This window comes from Tiliqua scincoides, chromosome 4 (genome assembly GCF_035046505.1).
Source record: "Tiliqua scincoides isolate rTilSci1 chromosome 4, rTilSci1.hap2, whole genome shotgun sequence".
Lineage (NCBI taxonomy): Eukaryota > Metazoa > Chordata > Lepidosauria > Squamata > Scincidae > Tiliqua > Tiliqua scincoides.
The window spans coordinates 141,609,354-141,626,812 of NC_089824.1; the positions used below are offsets into that span (position 1 = coordinate 141,609,354).

At 44.9% G+C, this 17,459-nt stretch overlaps 1 protein-coding gene across 5 annotated transcripts in view; it reads right to left on the bottom strand.

The window, feature by feature from the left end:
• The window catches only part of ADGRL2 (adhesion G protein-coupled receptor L2), a 660,835-nt gene that overhangs the window by 277,637 nt on the left and 365,739 nt on the right, over window positions 1–17,459 (bottom strand). For all 5 annotated transcript variants that reach the window (XM_066626596.1, XM_066626597.1, XM_066626598.1 and 2 more), the window contains one exon: window positions 8,316–8,357. The gene's annotated coding sequence lies outside the window, so the exon portion shown is untranslated. The remainder of the gene's footprint in view (window positions 1–8,315; window positions 8,358–17,459) is intronic.

The window sequence follows — 17,459 nt, forward strand, 5'->3', positions numbered from 1 at the left end:
AATCTAAAATGTGTGATATAGGACCCAATCCTATCTAACTTTCCAGCACTGGTGCAGCCATGCCAATGGGACATGCACGGCCTTCTGAGGTGGGCAGACATGGAGGCCTCTTCAAGGTAAGGGAACGTTGTTCTCTCTCCTCAGGTCTGCATTGCAACTGCATTGATGCTGGAAAGTTGGATAGGATTGGGCCCATATATATAAGTGTATGAATGGATTGAAACATGAACTAACTTTTTTTAACCTTAAAGAAAGAGGTTGGCATTTAATGAAACTCTTTCACATTAAAAAGTATCCGATCATTTATTAGCATATAGACAGCAGGGGAAAAAAACAACATTTTGATTAAAACCTAGAATGCTGTGACTATTCATAGTAATATGCATTTAATCTTTATTCATTAAGCACAGCAAGAAGTAGAAATGAGAACGAAAGTGTATTTTGTTAAGGTGCAGATTAATTATATTGAACAATTTATTTTCTTGGCTATCTGACATTTATCGCCCTACATATGATTAAAAAAACACACACACCCTTAACTACATGACTGATGGAAGTGATATGGGTGAGTTCAGTTGTACTTGTACTACATGAAAAAAAAAATCTAGCATAGAATCATGTTTATAGCTCAGATGATGACACTAAAAACACCTCCAGAGCTGAGTAGAAGAGAACAAGTGACAATCTTGTTGAACATTTTAGGGAGCGGCCTGTCAGTGAAGCCACCTGAGGTGCTCGGCTACATGTGGGTGCTCTTTTCTTCTCAGTCTACTTCCATCAATAAGTCTGGTGGAAGTCTGTTTTCTCACTCCCCTCATGCCTTCACTAAGGTGTGTGCGTGTGGGGGGGGGGAGAGATGAATATTTCTGAGTTTGTGATGAGGTTTTGCTTGTGACTTGGAGCAGGACTAGAAGTTGGTACACGGCTACCTTCTGCAGAAACATAGGAAGTTTGAGATTGTTTGGCCTTGCTTTTGGAGCAAATCCATTCACGGATAACCTTCTCCACCGTAAAGGGAGACCTCTTTCTCCCAGGCCCCCCAAGCAGGAACCAACCTTCTACTTCCCATTCTAAGGCACTTCCTGGGCTCATCAGAGACCAAGGTCAAGCTAGCCATGACACAAAAGATCCATTATTATGATTGCTCAGATTTCCATTTGGTTTTACTCATTAGTAGCTCCAGGTGGCCCTGGACTCTCTTGCCTCTGGCAAGGCACCTGGGAAAGACAGCATCCCTGCTGAAGTCCTAAAGTGCTGTAAAGAGATCATTGCCACTGAGCTGCATGAAATCCTCTGCCTCTGCTGGAGAGAAGGTAGAGTACCACAGGACATGAGGGATGCAAACATCATCACGCTGTACAAGAACAAAGGCGACAGGGGTAACTGCAATAACTACCATGGCATCTCTCTCCTTAGCGTTGTAGGAAAGCTGTTTGCCTGAGTTGCACTGAAGAGGCTCCAGGTACTTGCAGAGAGCATTTATCCAGAATCGCAGTGTGGATTCCGAGCGAACAGGTCCACCACTGATATGGTATTCTCCCTTAGACAACTGCAGGAGAAATGCAGAGAACAACGACAGCCACTCTTTATAGCCTTCATAGATCTCACGAAGGCTTTCGACCTGGTCAGCAGGGACGGCCTCTTCAAGATTCTTCCCAAGATCAGATGTCCAGCCAGGCTCCTCAGCATCATCAGGTCCTTCCACGAGGACATGGAGGGCACTGTAGTCTTTGACGGCTCAACATCAGACCTCTTTGACATCCGAAGCAGAGCGAAGCAGGGCTGTGTTCTTGCGTCGACCTTGTTTGGGATTTTCTTTGCTGTCCTGCTGAAGCAGGCCTTTGGAACTGCAACAGAAGGCATCTATCTCCGGACCAGATCAGAAGGATCAGATCTTCAGCCTCTCCAGAATGAGAACAAAGTCCAAAGTCCAGCTGAAATGTCTGCATGACTTCCTCTTTGCCAACGATGCAGCTGTCACTACCCACTCTGCCAAAGATCTCCAGCAGCTCATGGATCGTTTTAGCAAGGCCTGCCAAGACTTTGGATTGACAATCAGCCTGAAGAAAACACAGGTCATGGTTCAGGATGTGGACTCACCTCCCTGCATTACAATCTCTGCGCACGAACTGGAGGTTGTCCATGACTTTGTGTACCTTGGCTCAACGATCTCCGACACTCTTTCTCTTGATACTGAGCTAAACAGACGCATCGGCAAAGCAGCTACCACGTTTTCCAGACTCGCAAAGAGAGTATGGTCTAACAAGAAGCTGATGGAACATACCAAGATCCAGGTCTACAGAGCTGGCGTCTTGAGTACACTTCAGTACTGCAGTGAGTCATGGACTCTTCGCACACAACAGGAGAAGAAGCCGAATGCTTTCCACATGTGCTGCCTCCGACGCATTCTCGGTATCACCTGGCAGGACAAAGTTCCAAACAACACAGTCCTGGAACGAGCTGGAATCCCCAGCGTGTATACACTGCTGAAAGAGAGACGCCTGCATTGGTTGGTTGTGTCGTGAGAATGGGCGATGGTCGGATCCCAAAGGATCTCCTCTATGGAGAACTTCTGCAGGGAAAGCACCCTACAGGTAGACCACAGCTGCGCTGCAAGGATATCTGCAAGAGGGATCTGAAAGCCTTAAGAATGAACCTCAACAGATGGGAAACCTTGGCCTCTGAGCGTTTTGCTTGGAGGCAGGCTGTGCAGCATGGCCTTTCCCAGTTTGATGAGACACTTTGCCAACAGACCGAGGCAAAGAGCCAAAGAAGGAAGGCCCATAGCCAGACCAGGGACACACTATACTTGCTCCCAGTGTGGAAGGGATCATCACTCCTGAATCGGCCTTTTCAGCCACACTAGACGCTGTGCCAGAACCACCATTCAGAGCATGATACCATAGTCTTTCGAGACTAAAGGTTGCCAACAAAAACAGCTCTTGGTATTTGAAAATTGGGGAAATGCTGCTCTAGAGGAGGGTTCATAACACTTTCTCCCCAGCAATGTCTATCTAAAAGTTAGCATGACTGGGATGGCACATCCATGTTTGCAAAATTTTGCCTTTTCACAACATAATCTGAGTGTTCATGTTTAATTGCATGGCAGTCCAGTTCTTAGCAGGACATAAATATTTGATAATATACTATTGATGATGATGATGATGAAGTGGAAGCCAAAACCATGTTCCCACTGTTGCTTGTTCCAGAATCTGTAGAATACAGCAAGAGGTGTGTACAGGAACTATTTCCTTCCACTGCTCTGGAATGAACTTCCTGTGGACACACCTTTGTTGAAACAAAGGCTGCTCACGAAGCCAGTTTTTCTGTCCCTGTGTGACTTCTCCTGGAATGTATGAAATGTGGACAAAGGAGTAAATGCACACCCGCCCTGGCCTGCATGTAGCACGAACAGTAGCTGTAATCTAAGCCCAAATCACCAGTGTTGGGAACATCCAGTGGGGCTTGACTTGAGTCAAGTCACTAAGTGTCCGCCCCCCATGACTTGACTCGAAAAAGAGTCATAACAGGAGCACTTTAAAAAGCCAGCTGTGGGAAAAATGGGACTGCTGCTGCTGCTGCGCACGCGCGTGTGTGTTTCTGTCTGTCTGTCAGACTTCTCTTTACTCACTCCCCTGCTGCCCCCTTTCATCTATAAAAGGGTGGGAGGGACTAAATGAGAGCCAGGACAGAAGCAGCAAGAGGGAGGAGGGTCGCAAGCAGCAGCTGGGGGGCTTACCAGGATGACCAGATCCTTGGCAGCCCTACTCATAAGTAGGGCTCATAAGTTCCCCTGAAGCCATTCATTCAATGATGGTTGCTCCTCCTTCTGCCCTCCCTCAGCCAATGGAAATATGTCCAATGACCATCCTTTCCTTCCTTCCTATCAGAAATGGGAAAAGAAAGCCCAGTCCCACCTCCCCGCTTCTGCTTGCATTAACCCTTTCCTGCCTCCCGGCTGGAACTCCCTGTTGCTAGCCGGTCAGAATGTTTGCCCCAACGAGGTTTTCTACATGGCGAAAACAATGAGCATGCACTTCAGTTAGCATGAGTGGGGATGATTGCCAACTCAGGAGGACCCTGACTTAAGTCTTTTTCAGAGTCTTCCACGTGTGCGACTCATGAGTCGCTAAGTCAGCAAAAATCACACATTTTCGTGACTCGGATCTGAGTCACTGACTCAAATTCCCAACACTGCTAAACACTATTAGGAACTGTAGACCCATATTGCAGAAGGACCCAAGCATTGGAACAAAATATTACTAGGGACACAAAAAAGTTATGCAAAACTTTGGGAGTCTTTGGAGAGTAGATGTCTGAATACACCAGTAAGAGAAAGGATACTATGTTTGCTAGTACGTTCTTCTCCCCACCCTCACCACCCAGTCACCACTACAGCACCCCACCTTTGTTCCAGGAAGTTCTTAATTGAAAGGTGGCAAGATTTGGGAGTTCTTTTGTCCAATTACTGGTTGCTTGTTATGATTATTCAGCGGTGAGCGAAATTTGGCAATTTATTCTCACACCCATTCGTAATACTAATTCCATATACAGTATCTTCCAGAGTTGAGCTCTGGTACGGAAGCATTGTCTGGAGCTTAACTAGGGAAGCCCTGGCACAAGTTAATTCCTTCTTCCTTCTATGGAAGTTCAGTAGTGAACAAGAGGAGGGAAACTGTGAATAAAACAAGAAAGAGAAAATAGATCAATAAGGAATAAGAAATAAAAAATGATGGAAGAAAGAAACAAGGAAGCAAGAGGGTAGAAAGAGGGCTGGGGAAGAAAGCTCAGTCATGGTCTTAGAAGTGTGCATAAAAGAGTGTGTGTAGGGCAAATGGATGGAAAAGTCAGTTACAACCATGCATTTGGTGCTAGTCTACCTCACACAAGGAGGAGGAGGAGATTTTAAGCAGCTTCCCACTACTTTTTTCACGCTTCATTCATCATTCATTTGCCATAAACGTGCTTTACGGCACGTTTACAGCAGCCAGTGCCAGCACTATGGGGTATAAATGATTTAAAACAGAGAAATACTTTTACTATGTATATCAATATTTTAAAAATTATATATCAGCAGCGGTTCTAGTGCTGGGCAAACAGGGGAAATGCCCTGGGTACTGGGTCCGTGCGCCTCTAAGACCATGCAGGAAGCCTCACTGAGCCTCTAAATGAGGTTGGACACTGCACTCGCAGTTTTCCAAAAGTGCAGTTTAAGATTGTAAGGAAACCTCACAAGGCTCCCGCAGTTGGTCGTGCGAGGCTCCATCGAGCTCTAGAGGTAGGGAGTGGCTTCATGTGTGCAGGAAGTGGTATCTCACAGGATAGGGGGCGGCATCGCAGATCTTTGCCCCGGGAGCGGGGAGGAGGAAGACTGCCACTGTTACATCTGTCACTGGACAAATGTACCGCACAAGAAACTCAGGATATTACTTTGATTTGATGGCAATATTTTTAGTGCCTATAAAGCCATTGGCAAATCAAGACATGTGATGTAGGCCCACTTGTGCTGTTGTAGAACATACAGACATACAATGTTGGGACTTTCGTACAGGAAGATGCTTAATGACCCACATCTCTTCGGTTGCACAGAATAGCCTCTTGAAGCAGCAAAATGGGGCTTCCAAGTAAGTAAACATAGGCTTGTACCTGAAAGCAAGCATCTTCCCCCCTTCCCCAGACTCAGGCAAAGTTATGTATTTCAATATACCCTACCACTACGTGAATGCGTTGCAATCCTATACACACTTTCCTGGGAGTAAGTTCATTGACTACAATGGGACTTCCCATTGTGAGGCACCATTCTGAAGCACCTTCTCCCCTCTCTTCAGTGGGAAAAGGATCAAAGCACTGTTACCTTTCCCTTCCTTCTTCTTTCCTCTCCTCAAGTCCCAAGTGGATAGCACAAAAGATCAAGCAAAAGTGACTTTCTCTCACCACAGGCAAGAGGGAGTGAAGGCTGCTCTTTAATGCTGAATACAGGAGAGGAGGAGCTATGGCATTGAAGGGCTTCTCAGGAGGACAATCTAGGATATCATCTCACCTAGCAAACTCACAGATATTGAGATTATTATTATTATTTTATTATTATTTTATTAATTTGTACCCCGCCTTTTTGCCCAACAGGCACCCATGTGGGTTGTGCAACCATACATTTAAAAAGCCATGCAGAAGGGTGCAATACATAGCTTAAGCAATTAGAAAGAGATACTTGAATATTCTGTGGCACAAAACCCATGGGATAGGGAAATCCATGTAAGTATCGCTTCCAAACGTGTGATTATTCCATGGAAAATGCCCATGTTCATGTGGGCCTCTGCATGTTTGATGTGGGCCTGAGTTTCTTCTGGGATTAGAGAGGAGAGCTGTCAACTGTAATACTAAGAAGAGGTTACATTTGTGCTTGGAACTATTTTCCCCCAATAATATTTTTCCCCTCAGTGTCAAAATAGCTCAATCTTATGATAGTTTGTGTTTATTTCAAACTAAATCTTTGAGGAATGAGAAACAGGTGGAAGGTGTAGGCAGAAGTGGATGAGAGGGCTGTTTCAAGAACTGTAGAACACATAAGAACATAAGAACATAAGAACAGCCCCACTGGATCAGGTCATAGGCCCATCTAGTCCAGCTTCCTGTATCTCACAGCGGCCCACCAAATGCCCCAGGGAGCACACCAGATAACAAGAGACCTCATCCTGGTGCCCTCCCTTGCATCTGGCATTCTGACATAACCCATTTCTAAAATCAGGAGGTTGCGCATACACATCATGGCTTGTACCCCATAATGGATTTTTCCTCCAGAAACTTGTCCAATCCCCTTTTAAAGGCATCTAGGCTAGACGCCAGCACCACATCCTGCGGCAAGGAGTTCCACAGACCGACCACACGCTGAGTAAAGAAATATTTTCTTTTGTCTGTCCTAACCCGCCCAACACTCAATTTTAGTGGATGTCCCCTGGTTCTGGTATTATGTGAGAGTGTAAAGAGCATCTCCCTATCCACTCTGTCCATCCCCTGCATAATTTTGTATGTCTCAATCATGTCCCCCCTCAGGCATCTCTTTTCTAGGCTGAAGAGGCCCAAACGCCATAGCCTTTCCTCATAAGGAAGGTGCCCCAGCCCCGTAATCATCTTAGTCGCTCTCTTTTACACCTTTTCCATTTCCACTATGTCTTTTTTGAGATGCGGCGACCAGAACTGGACACAATACTCCAGGTGTGGCCTTACCATAGATTTGTACAACGGCATTATAATACTAGCCGTTTTGTTCTCAATACCCTTCCTAATGATCCCAAGCATAGAATTGGCCTTCTTCACTGCCGCCGCACATTGGGTCGATACTTTCATCGACCTGTCCACCACCACCCCAAGATCTCTCTCCTGATCTGTCACAGACAGCTCAGAACCCATCAGCCTATATCTAAAGTTTTGATTTTTTGCCCCAATGTGCATGACCTTACACTTACTGACATTGAAGCGCATCTGCCATTTTGCTGCCCATTCTGCCAGTCTGGAGAGATCCTTCTGGAGCATCTTTTCTTAACATCTTTTCTTAACAATTGGCTTATCCGATTCAAGGCTACTTTCTATACAGACTTATTTTCGGTTGACCTTTACATGTACAATATGATGAATTTTTCATTTTATTTGATTGCAAATATGTTATGATCAAAGGGTAAAGTAAGTATTGCCTTTTCCCAGTCTTAGAAGAGAAACTCAGAAAATATCTGGTGTTGTTAGGTTTTGTTTTTTTTAAAGCAACATGCTAGCATGAGTTTTCTCTAAAGATGTGGTGTCTATTTCCAGAAAATATACCATTTTAAATTCACATATGCAGCAAAACCCTGGTGGAACATAAATAAGGATCAATTTTTATACAGTTCAACACAGTAAAACATTATACAGGCCTAACCCTCTCTCAATCTAAGGCAGAGATACAATTCCTCTCTCTACTGATAGAACGTAAACCATATTTATGTGTGTGGGTATGTATATATTACAATAAATTATGCAGCAAAATACATTGGTGAACACCCCAGGTTTCCAAAGCATTTCCTGCTGAGGTGGTAAATCTTTATGTTTCTTTAGAAACAACAACCAAGGACACACATACACATACACAATCACATACACAGAAGTCTATGGGAATCTTAAAGATGGCTTTATAGAGTTTAAATATTCAGAAGGTTATAGCTATATGAATAACATCTTTATCAAGTTGTATATTTTAAGTGAATTTTCATTATTTTAAAATGACAATTTACTTATTCTTCTTTGTATTCATTGGCATTAGATATAGAAAATAGTTTTCTGCTTACCATACTGAGAAAGATGAGATAAATCATTGTGCCAAAAATACCCTGGAAAGCAAAGAAATGATATTAGTTATTATGGCCTTATCCATGGGAAGTCCAACTCCTAAACAGTGGATCAGCAGCCACATAAAAATGAAACAATCAAAGATTAAAAGTATAAAACAATGTTTTAGTGTTCATCAGAAATGTCATATTGGTTTAGGAAGCAGTGATCAAATGAGGGTTGGGCATTCCTAACCTAATCAAATAAATTAGGGCTGTAATCCTAAACTCACTTTCCTGGGAGTAAGACCCACTGAACACAATAGGACTTAGGACAATAGGACTTAGTAGGAGCAGACCTGGTTAGGATTGTGCCTTAGGTTATATAGACATGTAGGATGCCTTTCATAGTAGATTATGCACTAACAACTTTTTCTGTGTTTTCTTTTCTTTTCTGTGAAAATCTTCCTTATCTATGGAGCAAAAATGATAAATGTTTCCACCGAATGGTTTTTCAAAAATCAAATTACATTTTCACTTCAAAATCCTATAACCGCAGAGCAACTGAGGGCCCAATCCTATTTAATTTTCCAGTGTCAGTGCAGCCATGCCAATGGGGCATGCGCTGCATCCTGTGGTGGGGAGGCAGTCACAGAAGCCGCCTCAAGATAAGGGAATGTTTGTTCCCTTCCTTTGGGGCTGCATAGTGGCTGCACCAGTGCTGGAAAGTTGGATAGGATTGGGCCCTCAGTTGCCATGTTGGCAGCCATGGTCATATTTTCAAGCAATGTTATTTTACTGGGAGCCAGTATGGTATTGTGACTTATACATGGGAAGCCCAGGGGTAGGGTTGGCTATTATTTATTATTGTTGATAATATTTATATAGGTGCCCCCCGTATCAACTCATTCCATACCTGCAGTTTCATTTATCCGCAGTTCTCAAATTCCCCCCATTGCACTTATGACTTACATTTGCAAAAGGAAATTTTTTGGAAAAGGAAGTCTAGTTGAACATTAGACGTGTAGCTGCTAGAGCAGGGGTCTCCAAACCCTGGCCCGGGGGCCAGATGCAGCCCACGGCGAGCTTTTTTCCGTCCCACGGCCAGCCTCTTGTCCCCTGAAAGCTTCTGGCCCCCTTGGCCGAACATGACTGGAACTATGCTCTGGTTGCATCTGGAGGGTGTTCCAAGGGCCTGAGAGTTTGAATGAATGAGCCCATTCATTCATTTATTCACTCATCAAAGCTCCATCTCTAATTTATTTATATAAATTTTATATTTAAATTTTTTTTCGGCCCCCAGCACCATGCCAGATATTTGATGCAGCCCTCTGGCCAAAAGGTTTGGAGACCCCTGTGCTAGAGGAATGCAACAGAAGGCAATAGGGAAAATGTTTACAGGAAGCAGACAGAAGAGGTAGGAGAATGCTAGACTCTGCTTCCTGTTAGCATTCTCACTGTTGACTTCTATAGTGTTCCCCTAGCAGTTACAAGCCTAGCATTCAGCTAGACTTCACTTCCAAAAAGCTTCCATTTGCAAAGCTTTTGCAAACAAAGAGAGGTGAGTCAGGAGCATGACAGGAGGGTCTGAGTAGGGTTTGCTACTGTCCACAGTTTTGGGTATCCACAAGCAGCAGGAACCAATCCTCTACAGATACGTGGGGGTGCCTGTGTAGCACTTTTCAATAATAACAATTCCCAACAACAATTCATTTGGTTTACGTGAAAAAAAAGGTTTCCTCTGTCACAATCCATAACAAAGACACATGAGATATACTATCAAGTAAATACTGGAAAAGGATCTGGATTATAAACTTGGATGAATAAAGGCACAAGGAATGTATAGGAAAGGCATTTGGTGGGCCGCTGTGAGATACAGGAAGCTGGACTAGATGGGCCTATGGCCTGATCCAGTGGGGCTGTTCTTATGTTCTTAAAGGGAATAAATAGTTGCCTTTTCTCAGTCTTGTTGTGAAGCCAATACTCGGCACCTTCGAGAGGGGATACGATCCAAATTATTTTATAAATGATCTTGGGGAATTTGACCACATGTACCTCCTAGATGGCACTTATGGAATTATTTTTGATTCTATCACATTGTCCAATTTGGCTCTTCTTGAACTTACATACAGCAGCTGCATGGATCCCAGGATCCTCTGCCTCCGAACATGCTGAGAGGACAGAAGTCATTCCTGCTCTGCTGGCTTTGGAATGTCAAGTCCACTGGGTGAGAAGCTTTGCAGAAATACTTTCTGTAGAAACTTATGTACTTTCATTGATGAATCAGTTATGAATCACTAAGGGCTGACCCAGACACTTGAAGTCTCTGGGATGTGGCTAAGACTTAAGTTGAATAGAAGCCTAGAATACATATGAGCACCTGTCATCCAGGGTGACCAGATGCCCTGTTTTCGCAGGACATGTCTTCTTTTTTAGCCTTGTGCCCTGGAAAAGAACTTAAATGTCCTCCTTTCCCAGTGAGCGGGCCCCTGCAGGCAGTGCATAGCTTTCTTGTAATTAATAAATCATATGTAATAAATTATATATAATATAGTTTTAAATCTAATAATAATAGGTAAAATCGTGTTAAAATTAACCATATGAAATCAATATGCAAATATTTTTAGCTTTTTTTTGTGATGTCCTACATTTTTCTTGGATGTCCTACATTTTGGGGTGTTTTCTTTTGCTGTTATGAGCATCTGGTCACCCTGCTGTCATCAGACAACGGAAAAAAGTTACTGGAAGCTGGGATGCGTTAATAGGGTCATCTGTCCTAAGCATAAAAACAGTGCTGCATTCACATTAAACTGTGATGATGGTAATGAAACAATGTGTGGACTTTTCATTTTCTCCACACACTTTTTAAAGCCATTAATGCTCCTATATGTTCATTTGCGTATCATGTTTTCATTCCTCCAACTTGCTCCAGGCAGTGTATATGGAATTGTCACATTTGATCCTGACATCAACCTTGAAAGGTGGATCAGATTAAATAGTGACTTGCTCAAGGATACCTACTGAGCTTTATAGTTTAATCTGAACTGTGCAACATTCCAGCCCCCCACACAAATGTTAGACTTTTGTTTAAGATTCCTTTGAAATATCACAGATAATTTTTATTTGATACTGAAACCCAGATAGAGGCCTTCTTAATTTCAGGGTGCAATCCTAACCGGCAATTATGCTGGTATAGGTGGCCCTGGAGGGTCACAAATGTGCCATAAAGCACGTTTGCGCCTCCTTAGGTGGGAGCTGTGTCGGCGCATTCAGATGTGCCGACGTGTGAACAGAGGCAGAAGCCTCTGCCATGGCTCCCACAACGCCGCTTGTGTCGGCACGAGCGCGCCGACATAAGGGGCAAAGGTAGGTGTGGGGGGCGTGGGGAGGGGGCGGAAAGGGGCGTTACTGTTACCGTTACTGGGGAGGGAGGGCCCGGGGGTGGGCCTGCAGGGAACCGGGGGCGGTTCTGGGACCCGGTGGTTATGCCAGATCCCAACCCCCGTCCCCGGGGCGAGCAAAGCGGCTTCAAGCCGCTCCACTCTCCTCGGACTTGTGCCACCTCCGGAAGTGGCGCAGGTCCGAGGAGACTCATAGGGGCGTGCAGCCCTTACCCACGGGTAAGGGGAAGAGCTTCCCCTTGCCCGTGGCTGAGCGGCTGCTTGCTGCAATCCTGCGTTGGATGCAGCGCAAGCCTCCTGGCTCGCCTGCTCCAGTGTGGGTTAGGATTGCGCCCTCAGTTAACTTAGAAATCATTGCTTATTTCAGATAAATAGAGAATATTACTTCTCCCACTGCTTAATTCTAGTTTAGTTCTAAAAATGTGCTAGGCATCGCGGGGACAAAAATGTTACAGATTACAGTCTACCTAAATTGGATTAGACAAGAATGGGAAAGAATCAAATGCTGAAACTAAAGAGTGAGAATGGAGAAAGATAGAGAAGCAATTGGCAAAACATATTTATATAGTTGTGGTTAAACTCAGCCAAATGCTATGAAACCCCAAGAATTAAACTAATCCAAATAAATTGATGTGTTTCTTTTTTCTCATTTTATCTGTACAGGATTGTCACTGCACAGAATCAAGATCCAACCCCCATTGATAACACCCAAAGACTGCAATCCTATGTACAATTTCCTGAGGGTAAGCCTCAGTGAACAGAGAACTTCCTTCTAAGCAGACATGCATAGGATTGTGCTGAAGATGCACAGTCTCCCATGACTTGATTCCTAGTGGCTGTGGGAAATAATCATATACTGTAATCTCCACATCCAAAATCATCTTCCTGTTTCAAATGTTAGTAGTGTGATATGTGACCCAGTGAAGGTAAAGTGTCAACCACACTCTGCGGGTGATATAAGATTCACAGCACAATCCTGTCCATCGTTAATGCCGCACTGGTGCTAGCTATTGCAAATGTGCCGTAAAGCATGTTTGCAATGAATCATGCATGAGCAGCACCAGCAGGAAGTCCTCTGCCATCCTGATGGTACTGTATCCATAGGAAAGGCTGTTGACTGAGGTTACTCTGTCAAGTGGTGCAGGCACCGGGCGAGGGTGGAACGGAGGTGAGGAGGGGGGCGTTTCTGGGTGGGAGAGGGCAGAATGGGGAGTGGACCAGGTGCAACAGGGGGTGGGATCAGCCATGGAGGCCTCCGCCATATTGTAGCCCACCTCTTGGAAGGCCTTACATGGGGCTTCTTAGACTTACGCCAGTGATTTAGCTGGTGTAGATCCAAGTAGCCCAATTGAGCAGGCTGGGGCTTGATACGAGGTAAGGAAACACCCTTATACTGAGGAGACATCCAGCTGGCTCCTAACCTGTGCTGGATACAGTGTAGGTCACTTGGCCCAGCGGTGCCAGGGCAGGTTAGGATTGGGCTACCCGTCTTTATATGAAGCATTTGTATCCTGCCTTTCCACTTCATATAGTCTTCAAGGCAGCTCAAAACAAATTACCTAACAGGAGGGCTACCTAATTAGCCCTCTTCCACCAAATACAACTATAAAATTTCATGTGGTTTTTCTCTTTCACTTCCCACAGAACCTCCTTCAAAATGGTCACTAGCAAAACATATTTGATGACAGTTATGGAGAGATGGGAGTTCTCAATTGGACCACTGTTTAAAAAGCAGCTCCTGATTTACGCCTCTTCTTCTTCATAGGTGTTCCAAATGGACTTTGGGGGAGAAGATGACAACAGTCCCTCACATCAGCACAGATGTTCTGATGGCAGTAGGCATACTTCAGGGTTCTCTGAGGGAAAACATGTGGTTGAATTAAACACATGTCTGAATTTGGGCCTCAGTTTCTAAATGTTTCAAGCATCACACTACAGTGTCTTGTGAAAGTCTGTATTACATAATTCCAGATTACTTGGATGCCTGTAGAATTTGGTATGTAGAGCAGCCTACCAAGACTGCCAATGTTCTGTAATTATTAGTCCAGCCCTATTGTGACATTTATAGTTTATGTTTCCCAACAACTGTCCTTTAATGTTACATTTGTCTATTCATATTTCAGCGAAACCATTCTGCATTATCCTGCTAGAATTTCTAAATGCTGTGAACTCACTATAACTCACTGTGGACTCACTATATGTGCCTCCTATAAGGTCACATTTTTGGCATCCGATTTTCTGAATCAATAAACACATTCAAAAGTTCTTTTTTAATCGCCAGTTCCTGAAGAGGGCAGCACGTTCTAGATATTATTGAATCATAATCTAAGATGTGACAGCCTGGTTTGACTGTACTGTAAGGAGAGTGGAGGGGAAACAAAATAGCTGGATAGTTTGTCTAGCAGTTCCAAGGGAACAATAAACCCGCTCAAGCTCTTGGCTGTTACAGGCCAAGGTCAAAACTGCATCCAATTATTAAAGGGAACATTCAAATAAAGCACCTGAAGCAATGCATTTAGCAAAGGGGACAACAAAATATCAACGAGAAGTACTTCCACCAGAAATGGGTTTTATCTTTATACCGGCGATAACTTTTTCTTATTGGCAGTGCATTGACTGTCAGAAACTTCTAAAGGGGTTAGATTTAATTATCTCACTCCTTGCACATTTCATCTCGATTGCTATGGCAACATTCAGTTGCCTCAGAAGCAGTGCACACTTTAATCAGATATTTCCTCACTCATTTCTCTGTGCACCACAGCAATGCAATGAAATTTATGGCCCAGCCCCGATACATCTCATAGCACTCCATAGGAACGGATGGCTTGCCATGTTCCCTACCTGACATCCCAAATGCGCACGCATAATAACACCAGGCACAGATACACAGAGCAACCTACACAAATATTATCAGGCACTCAGGTGACACGTCGACTACAGGAGATAAGTAGGTGTGCTTTAAATGCATTTCTTCTCCATTGATTTTTAGGTTGTTTCTTTTACCACTCCCTCTTTACAAGGCATCCACCACCCACTTACTCAGCAGCCCAACCCTGCATGCTAATGGCAGTTCCTCCGGTTTCTGCAAGAACTCTATTGAAGGTTGAGCTCAGAAAAGCATAATAACCAACCAGACAATATCATTTGTTCCATTTCCACCCTTCCCCAAAAAGCTTTTTGTTTGATTACTCATCCCTTGATTAGACACCTCTCAGAGGATGACATGGCCTCTTTCAACTGCCTGACTGAGAAATCAGGGACAAGCTCTAAAACAAAAATAATTAGGGGCAGTGGACAAGCAGCAGGAGTGCAATTCAAGCAGCAGACAATGTGATCATTCAGACAACGGTAACATGCGCATATGGTCTGATTACAGGACTGTGTGGCATTTTCAAAAGAGGGAGAAGGTTTGAATTAGAGACAAAAATGCAAACCGTTGAGCATAAGGCAAATAGGATGTTTTATGTATCGTACTTGAACATGTACATACCACCCATGAAGGTTATTTTTTTTCAAGCTGTTTGAACACACATTAGCAGACTAGATAAGATCTGTTGTTATTAGAATTAATAACTAGTGTCCAGTAGTGATTAGCGGCCCAATCCTGAATAGTGCATACCGGCTTACTGCCAGTGTCCACTGTCGCAAATGTGCGTAAGGCACGGTTGCGGGTCCCAGCACCAGGTGAGTACCGGTAGAAGCCCAGCACTACCACCAGGTGGCCACCAGAGCTCTGCTGCTCACACAGACCACCGAGCAGCAGAGAGGTAAGTGGAGGTGTGGGGAGAGGTGGGGAGGAGGCATTCCGGGGGGAGGGTATGGTGAGGGAGGGAGGCGGGACCAGTGGAGTGATGCTCCACCGGATCCAGAAACACCTCCACTGGATCCAGAGGGCTCACCGCCCAACACAGAAGTTCTTGATTCACCACCGACCTTTTGGTTGGCGGTGAATCAAGTAGCCACATTATGGGGCTACTCTCTTTACCTGGGGGAAGGGGACGAAAGTCCCCTTTTCCTGAGGAGCCACCAGCGGCTACCTGGAGCACGAAGGATGCGGCATCAGCCATTTTACATGGCGTCCCCAAGTAGCCTTCTCCTCCACTACCAGTCTCCTCTTTCATTATTAGTCACTTCATCCACCTTTTCGGCTTCTTCGGGTAGCACTAGGGAGGAAGCCTTTCCAAATGGAGCTTATCTACCAACCCTGCTGCAAGACTCTAGAACTGGTAAGCTTCAGGTTCCTGGGTATATTTTATACATTTTTTGTATAAAATGACTTAAATTTTGCTGTTTCTGTGTTCAAATTTGTCTCTTGAGGCCTTCATTCCACCTCATTTTTTGTTTGTTTTTAAAATACTCCTAGGCCACCTTTCCATCCCATTAAAACAGTGGTTCCTAACCTTTAGGAGCTCAGGGACCACTAAGGCAAAATTTGGAGATGCCAAGGACCACATGCAATCCACCACTCCCACACAAAAAATACAATTCATAATACATAGAGATTATTTAGAATTAATGTGATGATTGTGCTTGCATTTGTTTCTCTAGCTGTGAAATTCTTGGGTTTATACTGCTGCTCAAAGCTATGCAATATCTTCACTAGTGTCCAACTGATTCCAAGCCGTCCACTCTCTGCCTTTAGTTTCTCCCCTTGCCACAGGATGTGGTGATGGCATCTGGGCAAATGCTTTTAAAAGGGACTGGACAAATTTCTAGAGGGAAAGTCCATCACAGGTTACAAGCCTTGATGGCTACGTGCAACCTCCTGATTTTAGAAGTAGGCTACCTCAGAATGCCAGGTGCAAGGGAGTGGCAACAGGATGCAGGTCTCTTTTTGTCTTGAGTGCTCCCTGAGGCATCTGGTGGGCCACTGTAAGATACAGGAAGCTGGACTAGATGGGCTTTTGGCCTGATCCAGCAGGGCTCTTATGTTCTTAAGAGCAGCAGTAACAAAACAGCCCATTGGCTGCCAGGAGGGGTATGGGAAGCAGTGCGGCTGTTGCTGGGATTGTCCAGGCTGCCTAGCTTCAGTCCTTTCTGGCTGAGCAAGCAGCAAGTTGCTTTGCTTGCCTTCTGGGGCTACAGCTTTGGCAACTGTCCCTTTAAGAGTCTTTCCAGGAGACAAGCAGCAGCCACACTAGTTAAGCATGCAAGGGGGGGGAACATTCACAGTTTGCCTTCTCAGCCCCCTTTACTGGCTGGACTGTGAGCCTGGTCTTCCCTCACCACCTGGGAACTCCTTTCCCACACCCCTGAATTTTTTTCTACCCTCTGCACCTTCACCCCCCCCCCCAAAAGGCTTTATACTCAACAGAGAGGCTGAAGATCAGACAAAGGAATGGGTAGAGTGAGAAGTGACTTCCCCACTCATCCCTCTCCCCCCCCCCCATTCGCCCCTCTGAGAACCTGGAGTGTCGTTTTTTTAAACCTCAGAGTGCCTGCCAGCTTCGAGGAAGGACTCCTTGCAAAGGATCCAAGTTTGGATCCTGCAATTCCCAGGCAGGACAGGAGGTGCATCTCCTCCAGCCAAGCAGCCTGTCCTCCTCCACAATGCAGCACCTGATGCCTGCAACAGACCCTGTTCTGGCCCTTCTCCGGGGCTGATCTTTTTCTTCCGCCCTCCTGGGCTGCAAGTGGCTGATTGCTCTCAGAGTGCAGTCACTCTGAGTGCGAGTGACTGCACTCGCTCCCTCTAGTTCACCCCTCCAAGCCCCCAAGCTGCGGAGCATGGGGTGGAGAGTGACCATGAGCTGTGTTCACCACA